This window comes from Zootoca vivipara, chromosome 16, assembly GCF_963506605.1.
Source record: "Zootoca vivipara chromosome 16, rZooViv1.1, whole genome shotgun sequence".
NCBI classification, from domain to species: domain Eukaryota; kingdom Metazoa; phylum Chordata; class Lepidosauria; order Squamata; family Lacertidae; genus Zootoca; species Zootoca vivipara.
The window spans coordinates 24,624,665-24,648,158 of record NC_083291.1 but is presented as its reverse complement, the minus strand read 5'-3'; the positions used below and the strand labels follow the sequence as shown (position 1 = coordinate 24,648,158).

Here is a 23,494-nt window from a genome sequence, read left to right as displayed (position 1 = left end):
TACCCATAGCTGCCAAGTCTCCCGCTGAAAAATGCGGGATCAGCAGCGGTGCGGCACCAGAAGTCGCTTACATGCGTAGAAACAACTACTGGTGCTGGCGCCGCCCGATTTCCAGTGCCCATACATGGGTAGCGCGGCACTGGAAGTCGCTTCTACGCATGTCCGGACATGTGTAGAAGCGACTTCTGGTGCCACACTACCCATGTATGGGCACCGGGAAATTGGGCGGTGCCAGCACCCAAAATGGAGCCTCCCTGGCAGGTAAGAAATCTGGGGGATTTACGGGATTTTTTCCAATCCAGGCTGCCAGCGGGAAACGGTTTAAAATACGGGGGTTTCCCGCAAAAAATGGGAGACTTGGCAGTTATGGCTGTACCTCATTCCAAAGGAAACACAAACCTTGGAAAAATGCTTGGAACCCCAGGAATCTTGCACCACTTGGGGTAGCATGCAACAATGTCACAGAGCAGTGACCCCAAAATTGGCATTTTCTACCATTGCCCTTCTCCTGTGGAATGCCCTTCCCTCTGACATATGTAAAGCAACAACCGTCAGTTGCTTCAGGCATCTTGGGAAGACTGGCCTTTTTGCCCAGCCTTCCCCTGTCCCATAAGACGGCCCTGTGTTTCTGTGTTTCTATACAGTGGGACTTCGGTTGTCGAACGCTTTGGAAGTCGATGTAATCGAACATTTCGGCTTTCGAACGCCGACAACCCAGAAGTGAATGCTTCCATTTTCAAGCACACTTTGGAAGTTGAACGGCTTCCAAGGTGCATTTCTCCATTTTTTCAATGGATACTGCCAACTGGAAATTGCAACTCAGTTGTCAAACGTTTTAGAAGTTGAACGGTTTTCCAGAATGGATTACATTTGACAACCGAGGTTCCATTGTATTGCTGTTTTACGGGCTTTAGGTTGTGTTTCTGTTTTAATGATATATTGTTTGTTTGCCAGGCAGTGCACACCTTAGAGATTTTTTTGAAATATTAAGCAGTATATCAACACTTTTAAATGAATAAATAAAGGGAAAGTATTTCATGCAAGGTCCCACAACGGTTGCTGGTGAGCATTATGCAGTTATTTCCAATAATGTCTGCTGTCAAACCCTTAACAGCTGTGAGCTGAGGTTTTCTTTCATATGCCCTTCAGCAAGATGATGTTCCAGAGTTTATAAAAATGATAGCCAAGAAAACCTCACCCAAGTCTTGCCCCTGCGCCTTGAACAGCAGTATGTCATGCCAAAAACTTAACAGGTGTCACTTTCCCCATCACTTTTTCTCCACATCAGATGCAGGGGAGAGCTTTGCCTGTGAAATTTCTGCATGGAAGTCACCTGTTAAAGGCACAGAGGCAGTAAGAAGTGGCAACCCAAGTTGCACGCCTGATAGTCCAGCAATAAAAAGCAACCCAGACCCATTTGTTGAAATGAGTGAAGGTGGATGAGAGAGCAGTAAAGGACAATGACTTATTAAAACCACACTTCAGTTTTGTTCAATGTCTGCTCACGAGGCAGCAGGACAGATGACATGTGACAGAGGCTGAGTTCTTGCGATTCTGAGGTGTTTCAGCAAATACAAATTTTATACAGAAGGCTCAACGGTGACAGCTGAGGGGGGAAGATGAGTTGTCCTCTCTGCAAGTGTTGATTGACAGCACCTTAAACCTGAGGACTAAAGTGTTGCAGATATTAATATTGCACAGTTTGAAGCAACTGGAAGCATAAGAACTGACTCCTTATGGAATGAATCATTGTCTAGACCCATAAAAATATTATTCAAACTTCTACTGGCAGAACTCTTTAAAATAAAACAGAATACATCGAATGATATGTCCAAAATATCCATACAATGTCTTGTGCTGTCCATATCTTACAAAATATGAAATAATCCAAACAGACCTAGAAGCAGAGAGAGAGATCTCTCTCCACAGCCTGCATTCCAGCCTCCAGGAAAGCTTCTTTTAACATCTTCACTCCATTGACTTTGGGAGAAAAGACTCAAAGGTAACTCCCTTCAAAATTGAGATTTGCAACCCAATACCTTCATCAGATGATCTAAGGTTACAACCCTCACATGTTAGCTACCAGAGAAACAACAATCAGTTAGTTAGTTAGTTAGTTAGTTAGTTAGTTAGTTAGTTAGTTAGCAAGAACTCAAAGTGCTTTCCGTGCTTCCACTATAGCTCTATGGAAAAACCCCACGTTAAACTTTATGCAATATAACTTTAGCCATTTTTCATTTCCGTGTCAATTAAACCATTATACTTAACATAAAGTTGGAGAAAATGTATTAAGGCTATAGTGTCTGAGGGGCTTGGAGTTGGTATGGCCTAGTGCCTTTAATGGCTGCATGAGAGGCAGAAAGTCATGTTACCCTGGCATGGGTCACAACAAAGCCTGACTCGAGTCAAAGGGTGCAGTGTATTTGCTGAAGCTAAACATGTCTGAGTCGGATCAGAATCCAGATGGGGGGCCACCTGCCTTGTTTGTGTTATGGCATGATGACATGATATACATGTACTGAATTAGCAGGTGCTTAGTGAGGAAAGTTTCTCCCCGGTTGGATCTAGACACATTTTTAAAAAAGTTTCAGGAAAACCCATTGTAAACCTCATAATGGGAAATTACATTGCCGAAAAATGGAACTCTATAGTGCCAACTGGTGTCACAGAGTTATAATGCATTTTAAACACTTTTTCTTTTCTTTTTTACTAATGTAGCTGAGTCCCTGCAGGCATGGTGAAACCTGTGACTGTTGAGATGTCATTGGATCCCAGCTCCTACCAGCCCCAGCCAGAATGGCCAGTGAACAGGGATGATGGAAGTTCTAGAGTCACAGGTTCCTCATCCCTATGTTAAAGACAGATACCTCCTGTCCGTATGAAATACCATGGCAATCCTACGCATAAACCCTCTGAAAATGTAGACTTTCCTGGTGAAGCTCTCATATTCTTTCCAGTCCACGTTAAAGCAGGAGGCACGTTCATTAACGATACTTCCACAAAGACTTCTCTTTAGCTTGCTCATTATAATGAGAACTATTATTAACAGTTATCTACAAGCCCCTGCATATAGCAATGTGGGGGTGGGGCTAGAAGCCAAGGAATAACTGCTATTTTTATTTTATGTCAGAATTAATAGAAATTATAAATCTAGGTTCCTGAATTATTCAGCTTTTCCTCTCTCTCTCTCTCTCTAATGGACTAAAGATTGTCATTTATTGTCCTGTGTGAGAAAAGACGGGTGCAGCTTAATTCAGCTCTTTTATTTCCTTTCAGTTACTTTTTAAAAAGAATAAAGCACCCATGCTCCCTTGTTCTCTCATTCTCATTCTCCCTCTCTCACCCTCACACACACACATGATGTTTTCATATTGTCCTAAAGGGAGGCAGAGTAGTCTTAAACATTCTAAATGTAGCTGGAGTTCAGACTGGCAGCCATCTTTTTTATTGCAGTTAAGCACTGTGCTTTGTGAGTGACAGGCAGCAATCAACAGGCGATGCGGTCCATGCGGCCTCTCATCAGGGGCGTAGGAAGATAGGGGCGGAAGGTGCGCCCCGAGCAACGCAATCCCAGAATCCCCACCCCAAAACACACACCACATCACTGCGCACAGCGCGCCCCGTCCCCCAAACACACACTCCACTCCTGCGTGCAGCGCGTCCCGCCCCCAAACGCGCACCACATCACTGTGCACGGCATGGCACACCCCGCCCCCAGAACGTGCGCCACATCACTGGGGGCAGCGTGCCTGCTCTCCGCCCCCGGTGGCGGAGCATGAAGCTCCGCCGCTGACTCTCATGGCAGCGAGAGCCACTCAAATTCAGTTTACTGGTTGAAAGCTGGACCTGCTGAATCCACTGCAGAATATAATCTGAATAAACTGGATTAATTTCCTGGATGACTTCTGGAAATCGGAAGAGTCAGTTCATAAGCCTTCAAGAAGGAATGAAGTTTGTGTGGTGTGGTGTAGTGGTTAAGAGCGGTACACTCGTAATCTAGGGAACCGGGTTCGCGTCTCTGCTCCTCCACATGCAGCTGCTGGGGGACCTTGGGCTAGTCACACTTCTCTGAAGTCTCTCAGCCCCACCCACCTCACAGAGTGTTTGTTGTGGGAGAGGAAGGGAAAGGAGAATGTTAGCCGCTTTGAGACTCCTTCGGGTAGTGATAAAGCGGGATATCAAATCCAAACTCTTCTTCTTCTTCCTTTTATGTCTTAAGACCACTAATACTGCAAATGGGTCATTTAGATTTTGTAAATGGGGCACTGGCATTTTGAAAAACTTATTGAAATTTACTCACAAAGTGTAAATCTGGATAGGAGTCAATGGGAATAACAGCTGGATGGTGATGATGATGATGATTTACCACCCTGCATCCCTAGATCTCAGGGTGGTTCACAGCATAAAAATGACATCCTGTGGAGTGTGGACCAATGCCATAATAAACATTCATTGGAAATCACCCTTAAACTCTCAGTGTGCATCCCACATCCTACTGATGCCACTGATGGTCAGGCTGCCAATTATTTTAAATGGAGCTGATTACACCTCGAGATATTCCCCTTTAAATTTCCTAACCCTATTCACACACACACACACCGCTGCCACATTTATATTCTGTTCTGGAAAATTCCTACCTATGTCGCCACCACCTAGGAAATCAAGTTTCACATCTAAGTTTCTGACACAAGAATTGCAATTTTGAACCCAAAGGAGACAGGCAGTTGGCATTTCACACACATTTGTGTTATATATAGCCAACAGGTTTGACAAATACATTTGACTTAGGAAGGGGATGTAAGACTAGCGGCCGGTAATGACACGATCCATTCCCCAGCCTCCAGTTGAATTGTTTTCTGCAGTCTAATAGCTAGCTGCCAAGAGTTCCCAGGCAAGTTTTTGCGCTCTTTTAGCAATGACAGACAGAAAGAAAGCACTTCACTGCCTACTCCACTCACCGCCATCTTTTCATTTCTTCTAAAAGGAGAAAACTAGCTTATACCTGTTTCCCACCCACTCCCTTGGGTATCTTCTGCCAGATTCACCTGCTAATAAGAAGCATGGCACTGACTGGACCCTCACAATCCATCTTCTCCATGCCTTCTCCATGGCAGGCTGGCAATCAAAACACCACCCATGCGGCCATTTCCAGTTCAAAGTACCAACTGGATTCAAGGAAGGTTGCCAAGTGTTGTCTCCCTGCTTTACTATAAGAGGCTCGAAGGAGATACCAAAGAGTGATGGAATTTATTTTGCTCATATTGTTGTGTGCACCCTAGTCTCTGTGGTGGCGAGAGACTCCAGGAATTTCAGCACTGGCCCAGGGTTCCGTTTCCTTGCAAAGAAGGTCAGTGGAAACTAGTGTGTTCAGGATATATGGCTTTGTTTACACATGTATACAACCCGAGCATAGGATGGAGGGGCTCGCGGCGCCACACTCCAGCAAACCTTGCTTCCCAATTAGGTTTCCAAGGAAGAAGCTTTGGCTCCAGCACAGAGCAACACATATCTCTGTCTCCAGCTTCCAGCATCAGTCACAACTCACCACACAGCCTCTCTTGGCCTGCTGTTGGATGAGAGCTACATACTCCCCAACATTTCTCTGATGAAAATAGGGATGTCCTAGTCCATCATCATCATCATTATTCCCCGCCCATCGGACTGGGTTGCCCCAGCCACTCTGGTTGGCTTTCGAGACACATAAAATAATAATAAAACAATGAACATAAAAAACTTCCCTATTACAGGGCTCACTTCAAATGTCTTCTAAAGGTTGTACAGTTGTACCTCAGAAGTCGAACGGAATCCGTTCCGGAAGTCCGTTCAACTTCCAAAACGTTCGAAAACAAAAATCATGGTTTCAGTTTGGCTGCAGGAAGCCACGGAACCCTGTCAGATGTTCGGGTTCCAAAAGAACGTTCACCAACCGGAACACTCACTTGCGGGTTTGCGGCGTTCAGAACCAAAACGTCCAAGTTCCACGGCATTCGACAACCAAGGTACAACTGTATAGTTACTTATCTCCTTGGTTCGGGCGTCGCATATCTCCATACCCTCCAACATTTCTCCAATGAAAATAGAGAGGTCCTAAGGAAAAGCGTGACATTCCAGGATCAAATGAGAAACCGGAGCGGCTTCTGTAAATCTGTTGAATCCTGATAAGCAAAAGGCACTGGGGGGTGGGTGGTTCCCAAGACCAGGAACTGGGGAATTTGCCTGTTGTGAATGGGGCTGCCATCAGTCTGAAACCATAGGTGTGTGATCTAGGGTGCTCCTGGAAGCACAAGTTATCTGAGAGGCAAGGAGCTTTGGCAGGTGCGCAGGCTTACACCCACTCCTGGACATAGAAAGCCTAGATACTGTGACCTGTGCATTGGTAACTTCACAATTAGATTGCTATAACATGCTGTATGTTGGAATACCCTTAAGGTTGGTCCGAAATCTGCAGCTAGTGCAGAAAGCTAGATTGCTCAATGGGGCACATATAACACCTGCTGAAAATTCAGTCTTCTGCACACAGCTATTAAAGGTTCAGGAGCCCTGTCTTCTTTTGCGTCTGGCCACCCTAGGCACAAAACCAGCCGATGCCGAATTGGGTAGCCTTATCTGGTGCTTAGAGGCCTAGGTGTTATGTCCCCCCAAAATGCAATCTCTATGGGTGGCTGCAGCTTTTGCTTTTGAAAATGTTATCTGCTCATCTTGACCAGGCTCAATCATGTCGTACAATTTTGTACTGCAATGCAAACATTTTTTAAAGGGCAGAATGAAAATGGAGCAGGCACGAGCGATGCTCAGGAGTCAGCTCCTAAGCATTGTATTAGGTCAAGGCTATCTGGCTAAAGCGATGGATTTGCTCAGTCAAGTGCAGGAGTTAGCATTGCTTTGTTACCGGGCGGAAGGGCTGCTTCTTTATCTTCCTCTATTTTTAGTCAAATAACCTGGAAGGAAACACAGCTTTTGGGTTTAGACGCTCACATCCCTGCCAGCGCTTTCATGGGAGTGGAACGCTTTGGCAACGACACGCCGAATGCAAAATTAACGTTTTGCTCGTGCTGTGGCGAAATCCTGAAAATCGTGCACATTCCCACATAATTTAGCTCTATTATCATGCCATTTAGGGCGAGCTCACAGATCCTTAGGGCTGCCAATGGCACTCCAGAGCTCCCTCTCTTTTTCACACAGTTACAACCAACAAAGCAGGAAAGGGAGGAGGATGCAGCTATGGGGCAGCAAAGACAGAGGGCCTCTTACATCCTTATCAGCATAGCTTCCAAGTCTCCCGCTGAAAAATACGGGATCAGCAGCGGCGCAGCACCGGAAGTCGCTTCTACGCAACTTCCAGACATGTGTAGAAGCGACTTCCGGTGCTGCTACGCCCATGTCTGGGCACCAAAAATCGGGCAGAGCGGCACCGGAAGTCGCTTCTATGCATGTCCGGAAGCTGCGTAGAAGCGACTTCCGGTGCCGCTCTACCCGATTTTTGGTGCCCAGGCATGGGCGGAGCGGCACCGAAAGACGCTGCTACGCATTTCTGGACATGCGTAGAAGCGACTTCCAGTGCCGCGCTACCCATGTCTGGGCACCGGAAATTGGGCGGCGCCAGTACCCAAAATGGAGCTTCCCTGGCAGGTAGGAAATCCAGGGGATTTCCGGGATTTTTTTCAATTCGGGAGACCAGCGGGAAACGGATTAAAATCCGGGGGTTTCCCGCGAAAAACGGGAGACTTGGCAGCTATGCTTATCAGAGGGAGCAGATAAAGCTGGGGCCCTGCCAGATCCAGGCTCAGAGGCTATTTTTGACTTTAAAGTCATTTATGAAACAATGGATGCAGGGGAGTAAGAGCTCACTGCTGCTGCTTAGTGCTCAGGGGGCAGGCATGTCTTTACCAGAGGGGGGATGCAAGGTGGGAGCCAAGGCAGGGAGGCAGCTCTGTCAGCACCATGCAGGTGTATGGCTCACAGCAGGGCCAGGAATTCTGGGAATTGTCCTACAATGAATGGAAGCGAGAAGAATAAAACCTTCAGAGGAAAGACCCACCTGGAAATCACCTCTGTAGACCAATGGTAGCTTAAAATTCCAGCTGCTTTTTTTTTTTTTAGAAGGGGAAACTTTAACGAACTGAGCTGAATTTGTTGTTGTTGTTTAGTCGTTTAGTCGTGCCCGACTCTTCGTGACCCCATGGACCACAGCACGCCAGGCACTCCTGTCTTGCACTGCCTCCCGCAGTTTGGTCAAACTCATGTTCGTAGCTTCGAGAACACTGTCCAACCATCTCGTCCTCTGTCGTCCCCTTCTCCTAGTGCCCTCAATCTTTCCCAACATCAGGGTCTTTTCCAAGGATTATTCTCTTCTCATGAGGTGGCCAAAGTATTGGAGCCTCAGCTTCACGATCTGTCCTTCCAGGGAGCACTCAGGGCTGATTTCCTTAAGAATGGATAGGTTTGATCTTCTTGCAGTCCATGGGACTCTCAAGAGTCTCCTCCAGCACCGTAATTCAAAAGCATCAATTCTTTGGCGATCAGCCGTCTTTATGGTCCAGCTCTCACTTCCGTACATCACTACTGGGAAAACCATAGCTTTAACTATACGGACCTTTGTAGGCAAGGTGATGTCTCTGCTTTTTAAGATGCTGTCTAGGTTTGTCATTGCTTTTCTCCCAAGAAGCAGGCGTCTTTTAATTTCGTGACTGCTGTCACCATCTGCAGTGATCAAGGAGCCCAAGAAAGTAAAATCTCTCACTGAATTTAGCTGAATTTAGTCAGCTGTAACAGCAGAGCACTTGCTTCCTCCCCTGTTTGCCTGCCTTTCCCCTGTTATGCAAAAGTTCTATTTATGTGCAGCTTTCAAGGTCGATTTAAAGTCAGGCTTAGGAAGATATCACGCAATACTGCTTTCCCCCCCAAACCTTGTCTCTGCCTGGAAGCCTCCAGACAAAATGTCTGAAAAGAGGCTCGGCTGGCAGACTCGGCCAGCCTCGAGTCCTGGTCGGAAGCCGGAGCACAACACTACAAAGATTAGTTCCTATGAGAACTCTCCGGGATGAATCAGCTCGCCTAGAGAGACAAAAGGATTAAGCTATTCGAGGTAACACATCGCTAAGGTAGATTGTAAAAACGGTCAGGAGTTTAATTCTTGCAGGCTGGCGGAGGATTCCAAGATAGGATTCCAACTGACAAAATAATGGCATGCAGGATCCCAGGGGACAGATCTGAAGGAGAATGAAAAGAATGCCGTCTATTCATTCTATAGTGTAGGTATCAAATAGCTTGGGGAGTGGTATTTTCCCGTATGTTCAGCTCTTAACACACACCACCCACATCAGGCACCCCCAAACTTGGCCCTCCAGATGTTTTGGGACTACAATTCCCATCATCCCTGACCCCTGGTCCTGTTAGCTAGGGATGATGGGAGTTGTAGTCCCAAAACATCTGGAGGGCCGAGTTTGGGGATGCCTGACCTACACCAAGGGTAGCCTCTGTGATATCTTCCAGTATGCTAAGAGTGTTGAGAGTTGCTAGGAGACCTCCATCCCCCTCACAGAACTACAGTTCTCAAGAATGGCTGGGCAGCCTTCTTCCCCAGGACCGCTGGAAATTGTAGCTCTAGGGGGAAACCGGGGACCTCCTAACAACTTTCGGCACCCTTAGCAAACTACAGTTCCCAGAATGCTTTGGGGGAGCCACGACTGTTTAAAGTGGCATCATAGTGCTTTAAATGGATGGTGAGGATGTGGCTTAGAACTGCCTGCATTCTACAGAACAAGTACCTTCTGGAAATGTAAAGAAAAAGAAGGTACCTTTTATCATATGTGGTGGAAGTGTAAGGTAATAAAAGCTTTCTGGGAGATGATATATAATGAATGGGGGGAGATGTTTAAAATAACCTTTCTTAAAAAAAAAAACCAGAGGCATTTTTAGTAGGAATTATAGGTACTGACATCCCAAAGGAGCAGAAAAGACTTTTTATGTGCGGTACAACAGCCGCTCAGATGCTACTAGCCTAGAGATGGAAAGAAGATAAAGTCCCTACCATAGAGGAATGGCAAGCCAAGCAGACAGACTACGCTGAAATGGCAAAGCTGAATGGAAAACTCAGGAACCAAGAGGACAAAAACTTTAAAGAAGAATGGGGGGAAATTATAGGAGACCACTGCAAGCAGATGGAAACACTAGCAGGATTTGAAACCCACTTGTAATGTAACAAATACAGTGTACAATATGGATGGATATAAAATACAGAATATGGAATAATATGCAGTTGTAAATGTTGACAATAGGACCCATGGAGGCGATGGGGGGAAGTCTTGAGAGTCAGAGTAATCTGTCTAGGGATATGTATTTGGAATGTTATAAATTCAAAATTGTAAAACCAGATAAAAATGATTTTTTAAAAGAAGACCTGCCTGCCTTCTGGGGTAACACTACCAGCACCACTCCAAGACCAGCCCTGTCCTGTGTTCCTGGGCACCTGCCAAGCCCCAGAACTGCCATTGCAGGGCAAAACTACAGGGCTCACCTTCCCATGCTTCCCAGGGTGTGATCCTTTCCAGCCACACACAAACAGACACCCAGCAAAGGAAGATATTTCAACAGGAAGTTTGATAATAAAGGCTGTGGCAGTTTTAGGCAGCAATTTAAAGTGCATTACTGCGACAAGGGAGATTAAGTCATTATCCTGTTACTCTTTAAATATCTGTTTGTAAGGCTATTGTTGTATGGCTGGAAATAGACGTTTTATTTGTCACCCCTCTGTCCCAAATGGGTGTTTAACGCCTTTCCGGTTTCAACTGATCAAGACGGGCAAATGTGAAAACCGCAAAATGTTCTTGTTACTGTTGAACATATGAAAGGATGACACAGCTGACAAAGGACAGCTGAGCCGCCGGGAGCAAGGAGAGGGATTTCTGTGTCATGGCTAGCAGGCTAGAGACAAGGCTGCCTCCCATTTCAAACAGGCGGAAGGGGGACTGTCACCAGAAAGGCAGGCTGATGCAAAGCCAAGCCAGTACTGAGCAGGTGGACTTCTGCATGCTAACAAGCAGGGCAAGAGATCTGGTGGTACGTAGCTTAGTCCTCCTGGTTCAAGAGGCAAGGCTTGGACTGAGAAATTAGCCCAAACCCTGGGACTTTATAAAATAAACCTCATTGCCTTACCCGCTCTGTGTAAATTGTTAATGTTGCCAGTAGAAGTTCTCTTCCAGATCCGGCCTCTTGTGTAGAAAACAAATTCCCATCACAAAAAAAAATAAGTTTTAAAGCTTTACTTGCACAAACTTGGTTTAAACATTACAAAAACAATAAACGATGCCTTGTCTCAGCTATACCTTTCTATTCTTACATCTACTGATCCCAGTAAAAGGCTCAAGAACATATCTTTGCCCCAAACCCAATTTTTCAGCTGAAAATCAAAAGAACTCTGTCTCCCTCTTTTCTCTGCTTGCTGCATCTTGGCCAATGCCCAGGGAGATCTCTGCGTGCTTGCAAAACAAACTTGTGGCTCAGAGTAGTGTGGGCTGCTTCATTAACGTAAGTAAACTCTCTGAAAAGCTGTGATTCAGTTGCAAAAACTTAGCTTACCCCACCTTTGCAATGGAAAAATACTAGCCTCTGTACAATTGTTCAAATATCTGATATCACTCAACTGTCCCAATTTGAGCGGCACATCACTGATCCACAGAAGCTGCCCCTGCTTCTGTTTGAATTCTGGGATGTTCCACTTCCACCGCCTCACCTTCGCTGCCTCCTCCGGGACGGCCTCTACCATGGCCCCCCTCCGCACAGCCGGAAGTGGGCACAGCACATCCGTAAGTAGACACCCCGCTTCTGCCAGTGAAGCAGAATAGGCCTTGAGAAGGCTATGAGAAGACCTCCTGCTGAAGTCAACCACCATGGCAGCAGAGGATAGACAGACAATGAAGGAAAGGCAGTGGCAGCAGAGGTGGAGATAGCCACTCTCGAACCCGGAGCAGCGCACATGCTGTGCACCCAGGGGCAGGGCCATGGGGGCAGGGCGAGCGCCCCAGGGGGCGAGCCATCCATGGGGGCAAAGCGAGCCACCCATGGCAGGCTGCTTCCTGGGCGGGGAGGAGGGAGCTGCACCGCTTTGCCAGCAACCTTCCTTCCTGCCCTCTTCGTTTTGACAGCTCGGGGGAGGCTTACCCCCCCCCCAGGAAGCAGCCCAGGAGTGAGGGCAATGGCATGCCGCCCACCCGCAACTCCCAAGCCTCTCCTGAGCTGTCAAAATGAAGGGGGAAAGCGGAAGGCTGCCGGCAAGGCGGCAAGACAGCAAGGCGGCACAGCTTCCCCCCTTCCCCCAATGGCTCGGGGTAGGCTTGGGAGTCGTGGGCGGGTGGCGCACCAAATGTCACCCCCCTCAGTGATGACACCCGGGGCGGACCGCCCCCAACACACACACCCTTCCTCCGCTCCTGAGTGGCAGACAAGGTTGGCTGTGGCTTGAAAATTGGGCAGGTGGAGGCGAGAAAGAGCATAACTTTGAGTGGGTGGGAGAAAGAGCAAGGAATTTAGGCGGGTGTGGTGTCCAGAAAGAGCCTGTGCTCCCTGATTAGCCAGGGTGGCCTGTGTGACTAATCCAGGAAGGGGAAGGATGCAATTCTTGAGGGGTTGTGCTGATGCGGGAGTTGCAGCCAAGAAGAGAAACAACAGAGGAACAGGTGAAGAAGTGATTTATTTTCACAATGAAGAACTTTGACAAATATTCAAATATTGAGGTTCTTATATTTGGCCTGAAAACCAAAACTAGAAAATATTCAGTGCAGTCCTAAAACTTACTATTGCCTAACAGAATACCGAGGGGTTGATACTCATAAGAGGTACCACTTTCTAGCCAAGCATTGCAATACATATTAATTTTTTCCATGGTAATTCAAGTTAATTCAGTGTGTTTCTTTCTCCCTCTAGTGGCTAAGTTGTGCAAAAGTAGCCCCACAACCCTTGAGACTAGCTAGGCTTTTAACTTGGAACAATGTTCTTTGATGCCATTTCAGTTCCCTCTTCACCAAGCAGTGGGGTACTCAAGACAGGAGTCTTTTCCTTCAGGGAAGAAAGCAGGATTTGCCTACAAACAGGGAAGGGGGGAATTTACAAGTAAATACAATCAGCAGGGATGGTGCAGTTAATAAGATTTGATCTTAACAAACAAAAAATCACAGGGCGTGTGAAGAATTTTTTTTTTTTGCCTTTCTTGGGTTTTCTAATAATCAATTTCATAGAGTGACCACAACTTCCAGTGCTATTAATGGGAGGAGGAGAAAAACCTCTCTTTGTCCACCTTGAATCCAACTGAAAGGACAGTTGAATGGTTTTCCTGAGGGTTTGTGAGGGAGGTTTATCTGCACATGCCTGAAGCATTCAGCTTCTCTGGTGCGAATACAGAGAAAGGTTTTTTTAAAGAAATAAAAAGCGAGAAAGAGTTCAGGAAGAAGCAGAGGCACAAGCACTCTCAATGCATTGACCAAGCTATCAAGCAAACATCACCCAATCTGAATCGAGGTAAAGTCTGGAGTTGTGACATAGCCTGGAGTTGGGATGCCAGTAAGTTGAAAACCTTGTAGCAGGGAATTCCATAGGTTAATTTCAACAAGCCTTCTAAAATCTTTATCCCACTTGATATATGTCTTGGAATTGGATTGTAAATATGTTCTGTTGTTTTAAACTTTTATACTTATAATGGTTTGTCGTTTTTTAAAGAAAGGTTTTCTATATGGAACTTTTGGGGGGTTGTGGGGCTTTTTTACAATTTTTAATTGGTTTTTACCATTTGCATTTATATTCAAATCATAATCATACATGTAAAGGATTCACTGGATCCTTGGACTTCCCTCTGCCCCTCTATCGGTTCCGTCAGCATTCTTTTTTTCAACTGCATCTTATAAAATTCTCCATTTTCTTAAAAATCCCTGTTTTCCCATAGTTCTTGTTACGTTACAAGTGTTGTTACAGTCCTGCCAAAGTTTTTAGCTGCTTACAGTGTTCTCCAAGATAAATTAGAATTTTTTCCCATTCCTTAGTAAGATTTCTATCTTCTTGATTTCTGATCTTCCCGGCATATGAAACTTTTTTGAACTGCGACCAAGAGAAAAGTATTCTTATTTGCAACAGCTGCTGCCAGAATACTTATAGCAAAAAAAAACTGGACGGGGGAGAAAATCCCATCTGTTCGAGAGTGGCAAGTCAAATTTTGCGAATATATAGTTTGGGCTAGACTTACAGCAGCAATAAGAGGACAAACAGATCAAAAATTAATTGAAGAATGGGATTGTGTAAAAGAGTATATGGGAAAAAACATTGTTCTGGGACAAATATATTGCTATGCAATGCATAAAGTTTACAGGGTAGAAATATTGAGGAAATGGATGGAAGTGGAATAAAAACAATGTAATATTAATAACACAACGAATAAAAGAAGATTAAGGGAAAGAGGTGGACAGAAGTCTATGTTTTTATGTATTTTGGGTGTGTTCTTTTTATTATATTTTATTTTTTCTTTTGTGTGTTTTGTTATTTTTCTTTTTTCTTTTTTTGCTTGGATATTGTTTGGTTTTTGTTACTGCAATTCAATAAAGTATTTATTTAAAAATGTATCGAAACTTTTTGAACTGTTTATATATATATAACTGTTTTACATGTTGTTGTTGTTTAGTCGTTTAGTCGTGTCCAACTCTTCGTGACCCCATGGACCATAGCACGCCAGGCACTCCTGTCTTCCACTGCCTCCCGCAGTTTGGTCAAACTCATGTTTGTAGCTTCGAGAACACTGTCCAACCATCTCGTCCTCTGTCGTCCCCTTCTCCTTGTGCCCTCAATCTTTCCCAACATCAGGGTCTTTTCCAAGGATTCTTCTCTTCTCATGAGGTGGCCAAAGTATTGGAGCCTCAGCTTCACGATCTGTCCTTCCAGTGAGCCCTCAGGGCTGATTTCCTTAAGAATGGATAGGTTTGATCTTCTTGCAGTCCATGGGACTCTCAAGAGTCTCCTCCAGCACCATAATTCAAAAGCATCAATTATTCGGCGATTAGCCTTCTTCATGGTCCAGCTCTCACTTCCATACATCACCACTGGGAAAACCATAGCTTTAACTATACGGACCTTGGTCGGCAAGGTGATGTCTCTGCTTTTTAAGATGCTGTCTAGGTTTGTCATTGCTTTTCTCCCAAGAAGCAGGCGTCTTTTAATTTCGTGACTGCTGTCACCATCTGCAGTGATCAAGGAGCCCAAGAAAGTAAAATCTCTCACTGCCTCCATTTCTTCCCCTTCTATTTGCCAGGAGGTGATGGGACCAGCGGTGATGGGACTGTTTTACATATGCCATTGTAAATTGCACCCATCAGCACCCACTGGTGTGAACACAAATAGAAAGAAATCTGACACTGGGGCAGCTAAAGGAGAAAGAGCTGTAAAATGCACCAGGGCAGAAAAAATGAACACCTCCTTTGTGTGTGACTACAGATCAGGGTTGATACAATGTTGGATTTGGCCTTGTCCTCCCAAGCAGGATTCTGCCTGGCATACATTACTCTATGTTCTCGTTTTCTTTTTATTTGAAATTTGGGACAGACAACATGTGTGTGCTGCAGGGGAAAGCAGATTGCAACCATTTAAAGGTTTGCTCCTTTCTGAGACTAGAATTAGATCTGCAAATCTAGCCCAGTCTACTCAGAGTGTCAGGAAAGAAGAGCTATCGCCAAGTTCTAATGGAGTGGAGTTCATCATTACCACTGCTGTTTTATATATAAAAGCACAATGGAGTGTGATGGTTGTCATAGCAAATTTCCATCATGCCAGGCACTTGCAAATCCTTGAGAAAACGGGTTGGATGGAAAACTAAATAGTCTGAAAGGACGGGGGGGGGGGCATTTAAATAGCTTTCTCGAGTGGCATACATACCTCAGGTTTGGGTGGAACAAATTCATCACGGCAGCTTAAATAGCTACCTAGACCATCAATTGCCATCTCCAAACAAGAAAAGGCCCTCATTGTGATCCATCCAGCAGATTTCAATCTCTGCAGAGCTGCGGGGAGGGGGGGGGGCGCACACACCAAAAAATCAATTTGCCTTCATTGCATAGCCTTCGGAATAATGACAAAAGAAATGCAGATATCTCTTCTGTGTTTAAATCAAAATCATAACATTGGTAAACATTAGACACTTTAAGAAAACAAAAGGATAACAAAGTGTGTTCTACAGCAAAGTGCTGGAATTTATTTGACCTGGGACAGAGAGACTAAAGAAAGTGGTCATTATCTCTCAAGAGAATATAGAAGCAGTACTTTTAGCAAGAGTTTAAGAGCCCACACAGAAGGGGCGTGGAAGCTGTAGTCTTCTAGATGCATACCGTAGCTGCCAAATTTTCCCTTTTCTCACAAGGAAGCCTATTCACCATAAGGGAATTCCCTTTAAAAAAGGGGAGAACTTGGCAGCTATGTCTAGATGTTGTTCAGCTCCGACTCCCATCAACTCCCTCCAACTCCTAGGCAGCATAGTCTTGGTCAGGTTATGTATATAAAATAAATTTTGATGATATGCAAAGTAGCAGAGTAGCTTACAGTTAGGAAGCTAAATAATTCCTCTAGGTGATTGATAGCTTCTTTGTAAAGACTATATATTGTCCAGACTCTTTATATTCAAAAGAACTTGACTTTCATAAACATATAACTGAGAAGTATTTACAATCTCATGCTTATTCAAACATGAGTATGTTCTCACTTGCATTGTAGGTTGAAGTGTTCTTAGTTAGTTTATAAAACTGTGCTGAGACTTGCAATGGAGTTTTGCCGCACTCAGGACTTGCAGGGTTTTTTTGTGAAAGGTTTTTACTTTCACCTCAGCAGTATTCTCTTTGTTTCTTGCAGAGAACTCCTGCACGTATATTAACATTTAGGTATCTTCCTCTGTTTCAGTTCAGACAGATCACACTGACACCACACAGCATACCCCAGAAGCCTCTCTCAGCAGCCGTTCTCCCTCACACATAGACAAAAGAGAGCAGTTAAAAAACAACAGTTACTGGAATAACAGTCCTAACAGAATGGAGTGCCTCTCTCATGTGACTCACAGTCAGCCAACCACATGAGAACTTCTGTGGGGGGGGGAACCCCATGTTAAAAGTACACAGTAATTTAACGTAAGTAAACATTCCCATTTCAGGAAATTAAATCATTACCCTTGACAAGTCAGGGGTAAGGGGAGTTGTAATCCTGCAGTATCTGAATGACCACATGTTGGCTACCTCTGGTTTAAAGGATGAGGGCCAGGATCCAGGGAAAGACCATAACTCAAGGGTAGAGCATCTGTTTTGCATGCAGAAGGTCCCTGGCTCAGTCCCCAGAATCTCTAGGTAGGACTGGGAGAGAATCCTGCCTGAAACCTTGGAGAACTTATTCTACTCCCTACTGGGTTCGTTCTGCAAGGGCCTTGGATTGGTTATACATTAGAAGGCAGGCTGGTGGGGTCTGGCTGAGGCATAGCTGTCAAGTTCTCCCATTTTTTAAAGGGAAATTCCCTTATGCTGAATAGGCTTCCTCGCAAGAAAAGGGAAAACTTGACAGCTATGGGCTGAGGGTAGGCTGAGGTTGGTGGGTCACTGCCCCATTTGCCCTCATGAACCAGCCTTCACCGCCCAAAGACTAGGAAGGAATGTGGGCTGAGCGGCAAACTCAAAGGAAAAGGTTCATCTGGAATACAGGAAGACAAAAACCTAACATCAGAAAGGCAGAGAGATGGAGGGAGAACTCCTTGTGATATACAGGGTAGTTGCTCTGAACAATCCCTGCATGCTGTGACACCACAGAAGTATAGAAAAAGTGCAGAGCAGTGCTGAGTGAAAAATGAATCTACTTGATAATTGTAGCTCCCCCACCATTTTTTTTTTAAAAAACACATCAAGTTTCCAGGCGTCAGTGTGAAGGTATTATTGAGAGAGTGTGTGCGCACCTTGTCTGGTGAGCCCTCAGAAGCCAAAGGCTGCAGAGGATGGATGGTGGCTAAAGGAGTTTTGTCCCCTCTACTTCCTGATCAGCAGAGGCAGAATATGCAAACCTAGAGCCCCATTTGTTTAACTTGCATAACTTATAAAGGGTAAAGGGACCCCTGACCATTAGGTCCAGTTGTGACCGACTCTGGGGTTGCGGTGCTCATCTCGCGTTATTGGCCAAGGGAGCCAGCGTACAGCTTCAAGGTCATGTGGCCAGCATGACTAAGCCACTTCTGGAAATGCCATTTACCTTCCTGCTGTAGTGGTACCTATTTGTCTACTTGCACTTTGACGTGCTTTTGAACTGCTAGGTTGGCAAGAGCTGGGACCAAGCAATGGGAGCTCACCCCGTAGCGGGGATTCAAACTGCCGACCTTCTGATCGGCAAGCCCTAGGCTCTGTGGTTTAACCCACAGCACCACCTGCTTATACACACTGCTGAATTCTGCTTTCCGTGGGGCTGAATTTGGGTTACTTTGCCAGATAATGTTGGGCTTTATTTTATTGAGGGGGAGAGTGTCACGAGCCCTATGGAGACTCCTTGGCAGGGCTGGTCCAAGCAAGCAGGGATTGGGGGGGATGGGAAGAAAGTATGGAGCCTGTTGGGGGGCTTCCGGTCTAGTGCCAGCACCGTCCGGCAGGGTTTGCCTCGAGCTCCGAGGCAACCCGACTTCGCGAGGGGGGGCGAGCCGCGAGAGCGACACAGCCTCCCGAAAGAGCCCCAGATTGAGCGTTCTGGGGACAAAGAGCTTGGCAGTGTCCCAATTTCGACTCCCCTACTCTCTGGGAGGCTCTAGTAAGAGCTCCGGAGCGAGAAGGGTGGTAGTTGTGGGGGCCATTTTGAGCGTCATCGTTACCCTCGCGGAGGGAAGCTCCGTGCTGGCAGCGGAGAGCGGTGGATTCTTCCAAAAGAAAAGATTTGGGAAAATTTGGAGACCTTGAGTAAAAGGATTAAAAAGTTTAATTGGACTGAGAATTTGAAATGGGAGGAAGATTTAAAAAACGGAAGCCGATCTCCCCCCACTGATTGTGGAAAGAAGCAGTTAAATATTCCCAATGCCGGGGGAAAGAAGCTTCTTATTTAAATACTTCCAAGGATTGTACTAATATACTCCCCCAGAGGCAGGGTAAAAGGGGAGAACTGTTTAAGTTGAAAAAAATCTCTGCAAATTCAGTCAATTGAAGTCGGAAGAGCCTCTTCCTCTCCTGGAATCGGCAACCCGGACAGAACAGCGAGCCTATTGTGATGTCATAAAGGAAAGGAATGCATTGATTCTCAGTGACAATAGGAGAGTGAGCTGAGGCAAACTGGATAAATTTGACAGTTTAAATACAGAGAATTGCAGCAGCTTGTTTGAAACAAATATTTAAAAAGTAATGTAACAAGATTTGGAGAGGATACATTGCAGCCAGTTTGGAGTAATATGGAGGAGTAGCAATTTGTAACCACTTCCTGTTTTTCAAGTACTACTCTGTCCTTGAAAAGCATTGAAAATGTCAACAAAAGACTATGCACCTGGAATCCAGGAGAAAGTTTTGAAACTCTTGTGGGAAATCAAAATTGGAATGTACAAGACTGAATAGCAAATGGAAGAAATGAACCAAGTTTCACAGAAAGAGGACATAAGTAAGGAAACAGTAGAAGAAGACAACAAGGTAATTAAACTGAACTATAATATCACTAAAGAACAGGAGGAAGTCTTTCAGGAAGAACAAGAGGAAAAAGACCAAGCCTGGCTTTGGAATACCCCCCTTTGGGGGGGGGGACAAGATTTGTTTGAGGAACAGAAACCCCACAAGAAAAACAATGTGCAAGGAAGAAGGGAGCATTGGGGGGGGGGACAGAGACGTTTGGGTTGTAAAACATTCTAGGAAGGGAGTGGGATGAAGGAAGAATGGATATTAGGATGGATAAAAAGGATTGAAAACTGGACTGCTGACTTTGGAGCTTGCTGGACTGGAAGGGAATAGCCGTGATCAGGGGAGAAGGAGGTAAAATACAGGATAAAAGAGATAAATTAAAATTGGGAAAGTAAAAAGGATTTAAAATGTATGGATGTTCTTGGAAGAAAATTTTGGGAAGGGAAGAAAAGAAATGTTAAATATGCTAGAAAGAAGATATAGTAAGTAAATGAGAATACTAAAAATATAATTTTTGCAAGATGAGTTGTTAAGTGGGGACGGTTGGGTGGTTCTCTAGTCGGTCACTTGCATGCTGGGAGCTCTCGGTGGCAGAGGGGGTTTCTGGAACGGGGAAGACGGGGAGGGGGAAAGGATTCAACTGGAAAAAGAACCACCCTCTTCCATCCTTTTTCCCCTAGGGACTCTTCGTGGCAGGAGGAGTTCTGGGGGATGGGGGGTGGAAGGGGTGGGAAATGATAATAGAGGAGAAATTAACAAAAAACATGGATAGTATGTTAATATAAGGTTGGAAAGTTTGGAAATAGAATGGGGAAAATAATATGAAAACTGCTAAATAAGATTCTAAAATGAAAATCAGAAAAGGGGGAGGTAGGGGAAGCCCACAAAACAATGTTTATGAAAAATTCATAGTTGTATTATTTTTAGTGTTGTGTTGTGTTTATTTGTTTTGTATTGTAGTGTTTAGTTGTTGGTAAGCATAAAATCAATAAAAATAATTTAAAAGAAAGAAAGAAAGAAAGAAAGAAAGAAAGAAAGAAAGAAAGAAAGAAAGAAAGAAAGAAAGAAAGAAAGAAAGAAAGAAAGAATGGAGCCTGTTGCTAAGGAGGCGCCAAGGAGTCATGACAGTGTTGATCATTGGGGAAAGGCCGAGTGCTTAGGAGAGGGATGAATGACTTCCACTAATCCCTGTGTGAGTGCAATTGATTATCAGGGGTCCTCACATAAACTGACTATATTACAGTCACCAGAAGAATACAAATATTCTCAGATGCTACAAAAAAAGACTTGGATGAGAGTGCAACCCCAGCTAATGATACCTGCCTTGAATATCTCTCTCTCTCTCTCTCTCTCTCTCTCTCTCTCTCTCTCTCTCTCTCTCTCTCTCTGTGTGTGTGTGTGTGTGTGTGTGTGTGTGTGTGTGTGTGTGTGTGTCATTGCCTGTCGAAGCAGAATTCAAAAAGACCCTGACAACAGTGGTCCCTGGGGGACAAAAGTTGTCTGTGGCCACAAAGCTGCCAGCATGACTTGAGGCACATCTTTAATAATGACATGCCGTCTTCCCTGCCGAGGCTCCCATGATAAAGGTGCTGTCTGACTGATGCTATCATTAATGAAGATGACATGAGGGAGCAAGAGGTTTAATATGTGGGGCTGGCCGGCGATGCCTTGGGGTCTGTCATTTCTCATTCATCTCGTACGTGTTGGTCTCTATTACTAAAGGGGATTGAGGGGAGAACACAAGATGTCATTTCTTGAAGGAGACAAATTTGTAAGAGAGGGTGGTCATCAAGTCAAGGAGCACACAGAGTAAAGAGAATGGATGTCTTCTGGCTAAAGGTGTCAGGCTACAAGCACATGAGGAAATAAACTACAGTGAACATCAGCAGAGCACAGCAACCTAAATGGAACTAAGAGACAATCCCAAGGAACACAAAATGGGGCTGTCTGTGAAAGAGAGTTCCCAGCATGCTCTGTTTCTGCGTCACAATCTTAAATGCTCAATATTGCATCGTACATTAATGTTCAGAACATTCCATCATGCAAATGGTAGTGTGTGGCCATGCAGATAGGGTCTGGCTCTGCTCTCAATGGCTGCCATTGAATGCTATGGAATAGGCATCAGCAGCCAAGCTGGGGCTTGCCCTGCCGCCCCTGGTGTGCAGCATCAAACTTTGGCTGGATCTAGACACATCATAGAAGCGTTTCAGTTGTAAATTTAAACAGGGAAAACAGGTAGAGAAAAACGGGAGTCCACGTCGCCATCTGGTGGCACAATGTTATACTGGTTCATGTCAAATCAGTGCATCTTCTGTAACTTCCAGCTGAACTCCTGTAACTTTTTATGCCACAAATGTTCTGGTTTATTTTTGTCCTGCTTTCATTGTGCTCTGGCCCCTCTGGACAGCAATAATATGGTAGCATTGGGGAAGCATCCCAGAACAGCTGATAAAGCAGAATTAAATCCATTACGGATGCACTGTCAATAACATGCTGCAGAATACACCTTCCATTATACACCAGCCTAGAGGGCCTTCTCGGTAGTGGCGCCTGCCCTGTGGAACGCCCTCCCACCAGATGTCAAAGAAATAAACAACTATCTGACTTTTAGAAGACATATGAAGGCAGCCCTGTTTAGGGAAGCTTTTAATATTTGATGAATTATTGTATTTTAATATTTTGCTAGAAGATGCTCAGAGTGGCTGGGGAAACCCAGTCAGATGGGCGGGGTATAAATAATAATAATACCTATTATTATTATTATTATTATTATTATTATTATTATTATTAGGACCAGGAAGAATGGTGTAGCCTCTTGCACAGATTCTGTTCTACATTCCAGTAGAATAGTAGTCCTTGTGACAAAAATGGGTGTTAGTTTTTATATCTGGGATAGTGTTTTTATTTTGTCAGAGACTAATGTGTCACTTTGCATGTTCTGAACTGAGCCCTGGTGCAAAAAGCAATAATATTGTTCTATTATTATGTTATGAAAAAGGATCTATCTTTTCTAAGGCCAGCTCTGCACTACAGACTAAGGGACAAAATACATCTTACATGGAAAAGTGATTCTTCCCCTCCACCCTCCCCAGGCATTCTTTTATTAAAATGTTAATGCTGGAGGGCTCCCAACTTGTGTGTTAACCTTTTCTCCCTATGCCACTTTCCCCATCAAAATAGTTGCATTGTGTGTGTACGTAATATAGGCACCTAGAATGACCATTCATTCTCTCTCTCCAGAGACCACTGCTAGCTGCTAGCAGTGCTAAGGATCTCTCAGCAGAATGATCAGTGCCCTCACCAGACGACAATTCCTGGAATTCCTTGGGGGAAGCCACAACAAAAAAAGTTTGCTTAAATTATTTTTACCCTGCCTCTCTTGCATGCAGGCTGGCTGACTTAGCAGTAAAACACAAGGAAAAGCAAATGCAGTTAAAAACGAAACAATTCATCACCCTAAAGCCACAATAAAAATAATTAAATACCGGTGTATGTTGTTATGAAGCCATCACAGGTTGTTAGGATATAATTTTATATACCCTGTGTTTTTCTATAGCCTGGCACATGATGATAGGGTGAAGGTTGTAATTCAGCGGTAGGAGAGTATTTGCTCTGCAAAGTCCAAGGTTCAAATCCCTGCCTTTCCAACTGTGCCTGGGAAAGAGATCTGTTGGGAATCCTGGCGAGTCATTACCAGAGACCAGGCTTCCTCAACCTGGCTCCCTCCAGATGTTTTGAACTTCAACCCCCTTTTGGGGGGTTCAGGTCAAAGTTGTTGAGCTTTTTTTAAGGAATGGGGAAGGCCCATTTTGGGGGGTTCGGGTGAAAGTTGCTGAGTTTTTTCAGGGAGGAGGTAAAAT

General features: G+C 44.8%; 1 long non-coding RNA gene across 2 annotated transcripts; it reads right to left on the bottom strand.

The window, feature by feature from the left end:
• Positions 1–12,681: 12,681 nt before the first annotated feature.
• Positions 12,682–23,205, bottom strand: LOC118097925 (uncharacterized). 2 transcript variants are annotated; one of them, XR_004694098.1, is made up of 3 exons: positions 23,120–23,205; positions 15,907–16,031; positions 12,682–13,078 (listed from the first exon to the last, which is right to left on the bottom strand). It is a non-coding gene; the product is annotated as an uncharacterized LOC118097925 (long non-coding RNA). The 2 variants fall into 2 exon arrangements; XR_004694097.2 differs by lacking the exon at positions 23,120–23,205 and adding an exon at positions 16,727–17,604.
• Positions 23,206–23,494: the final 289 nt, after the last annotated feature.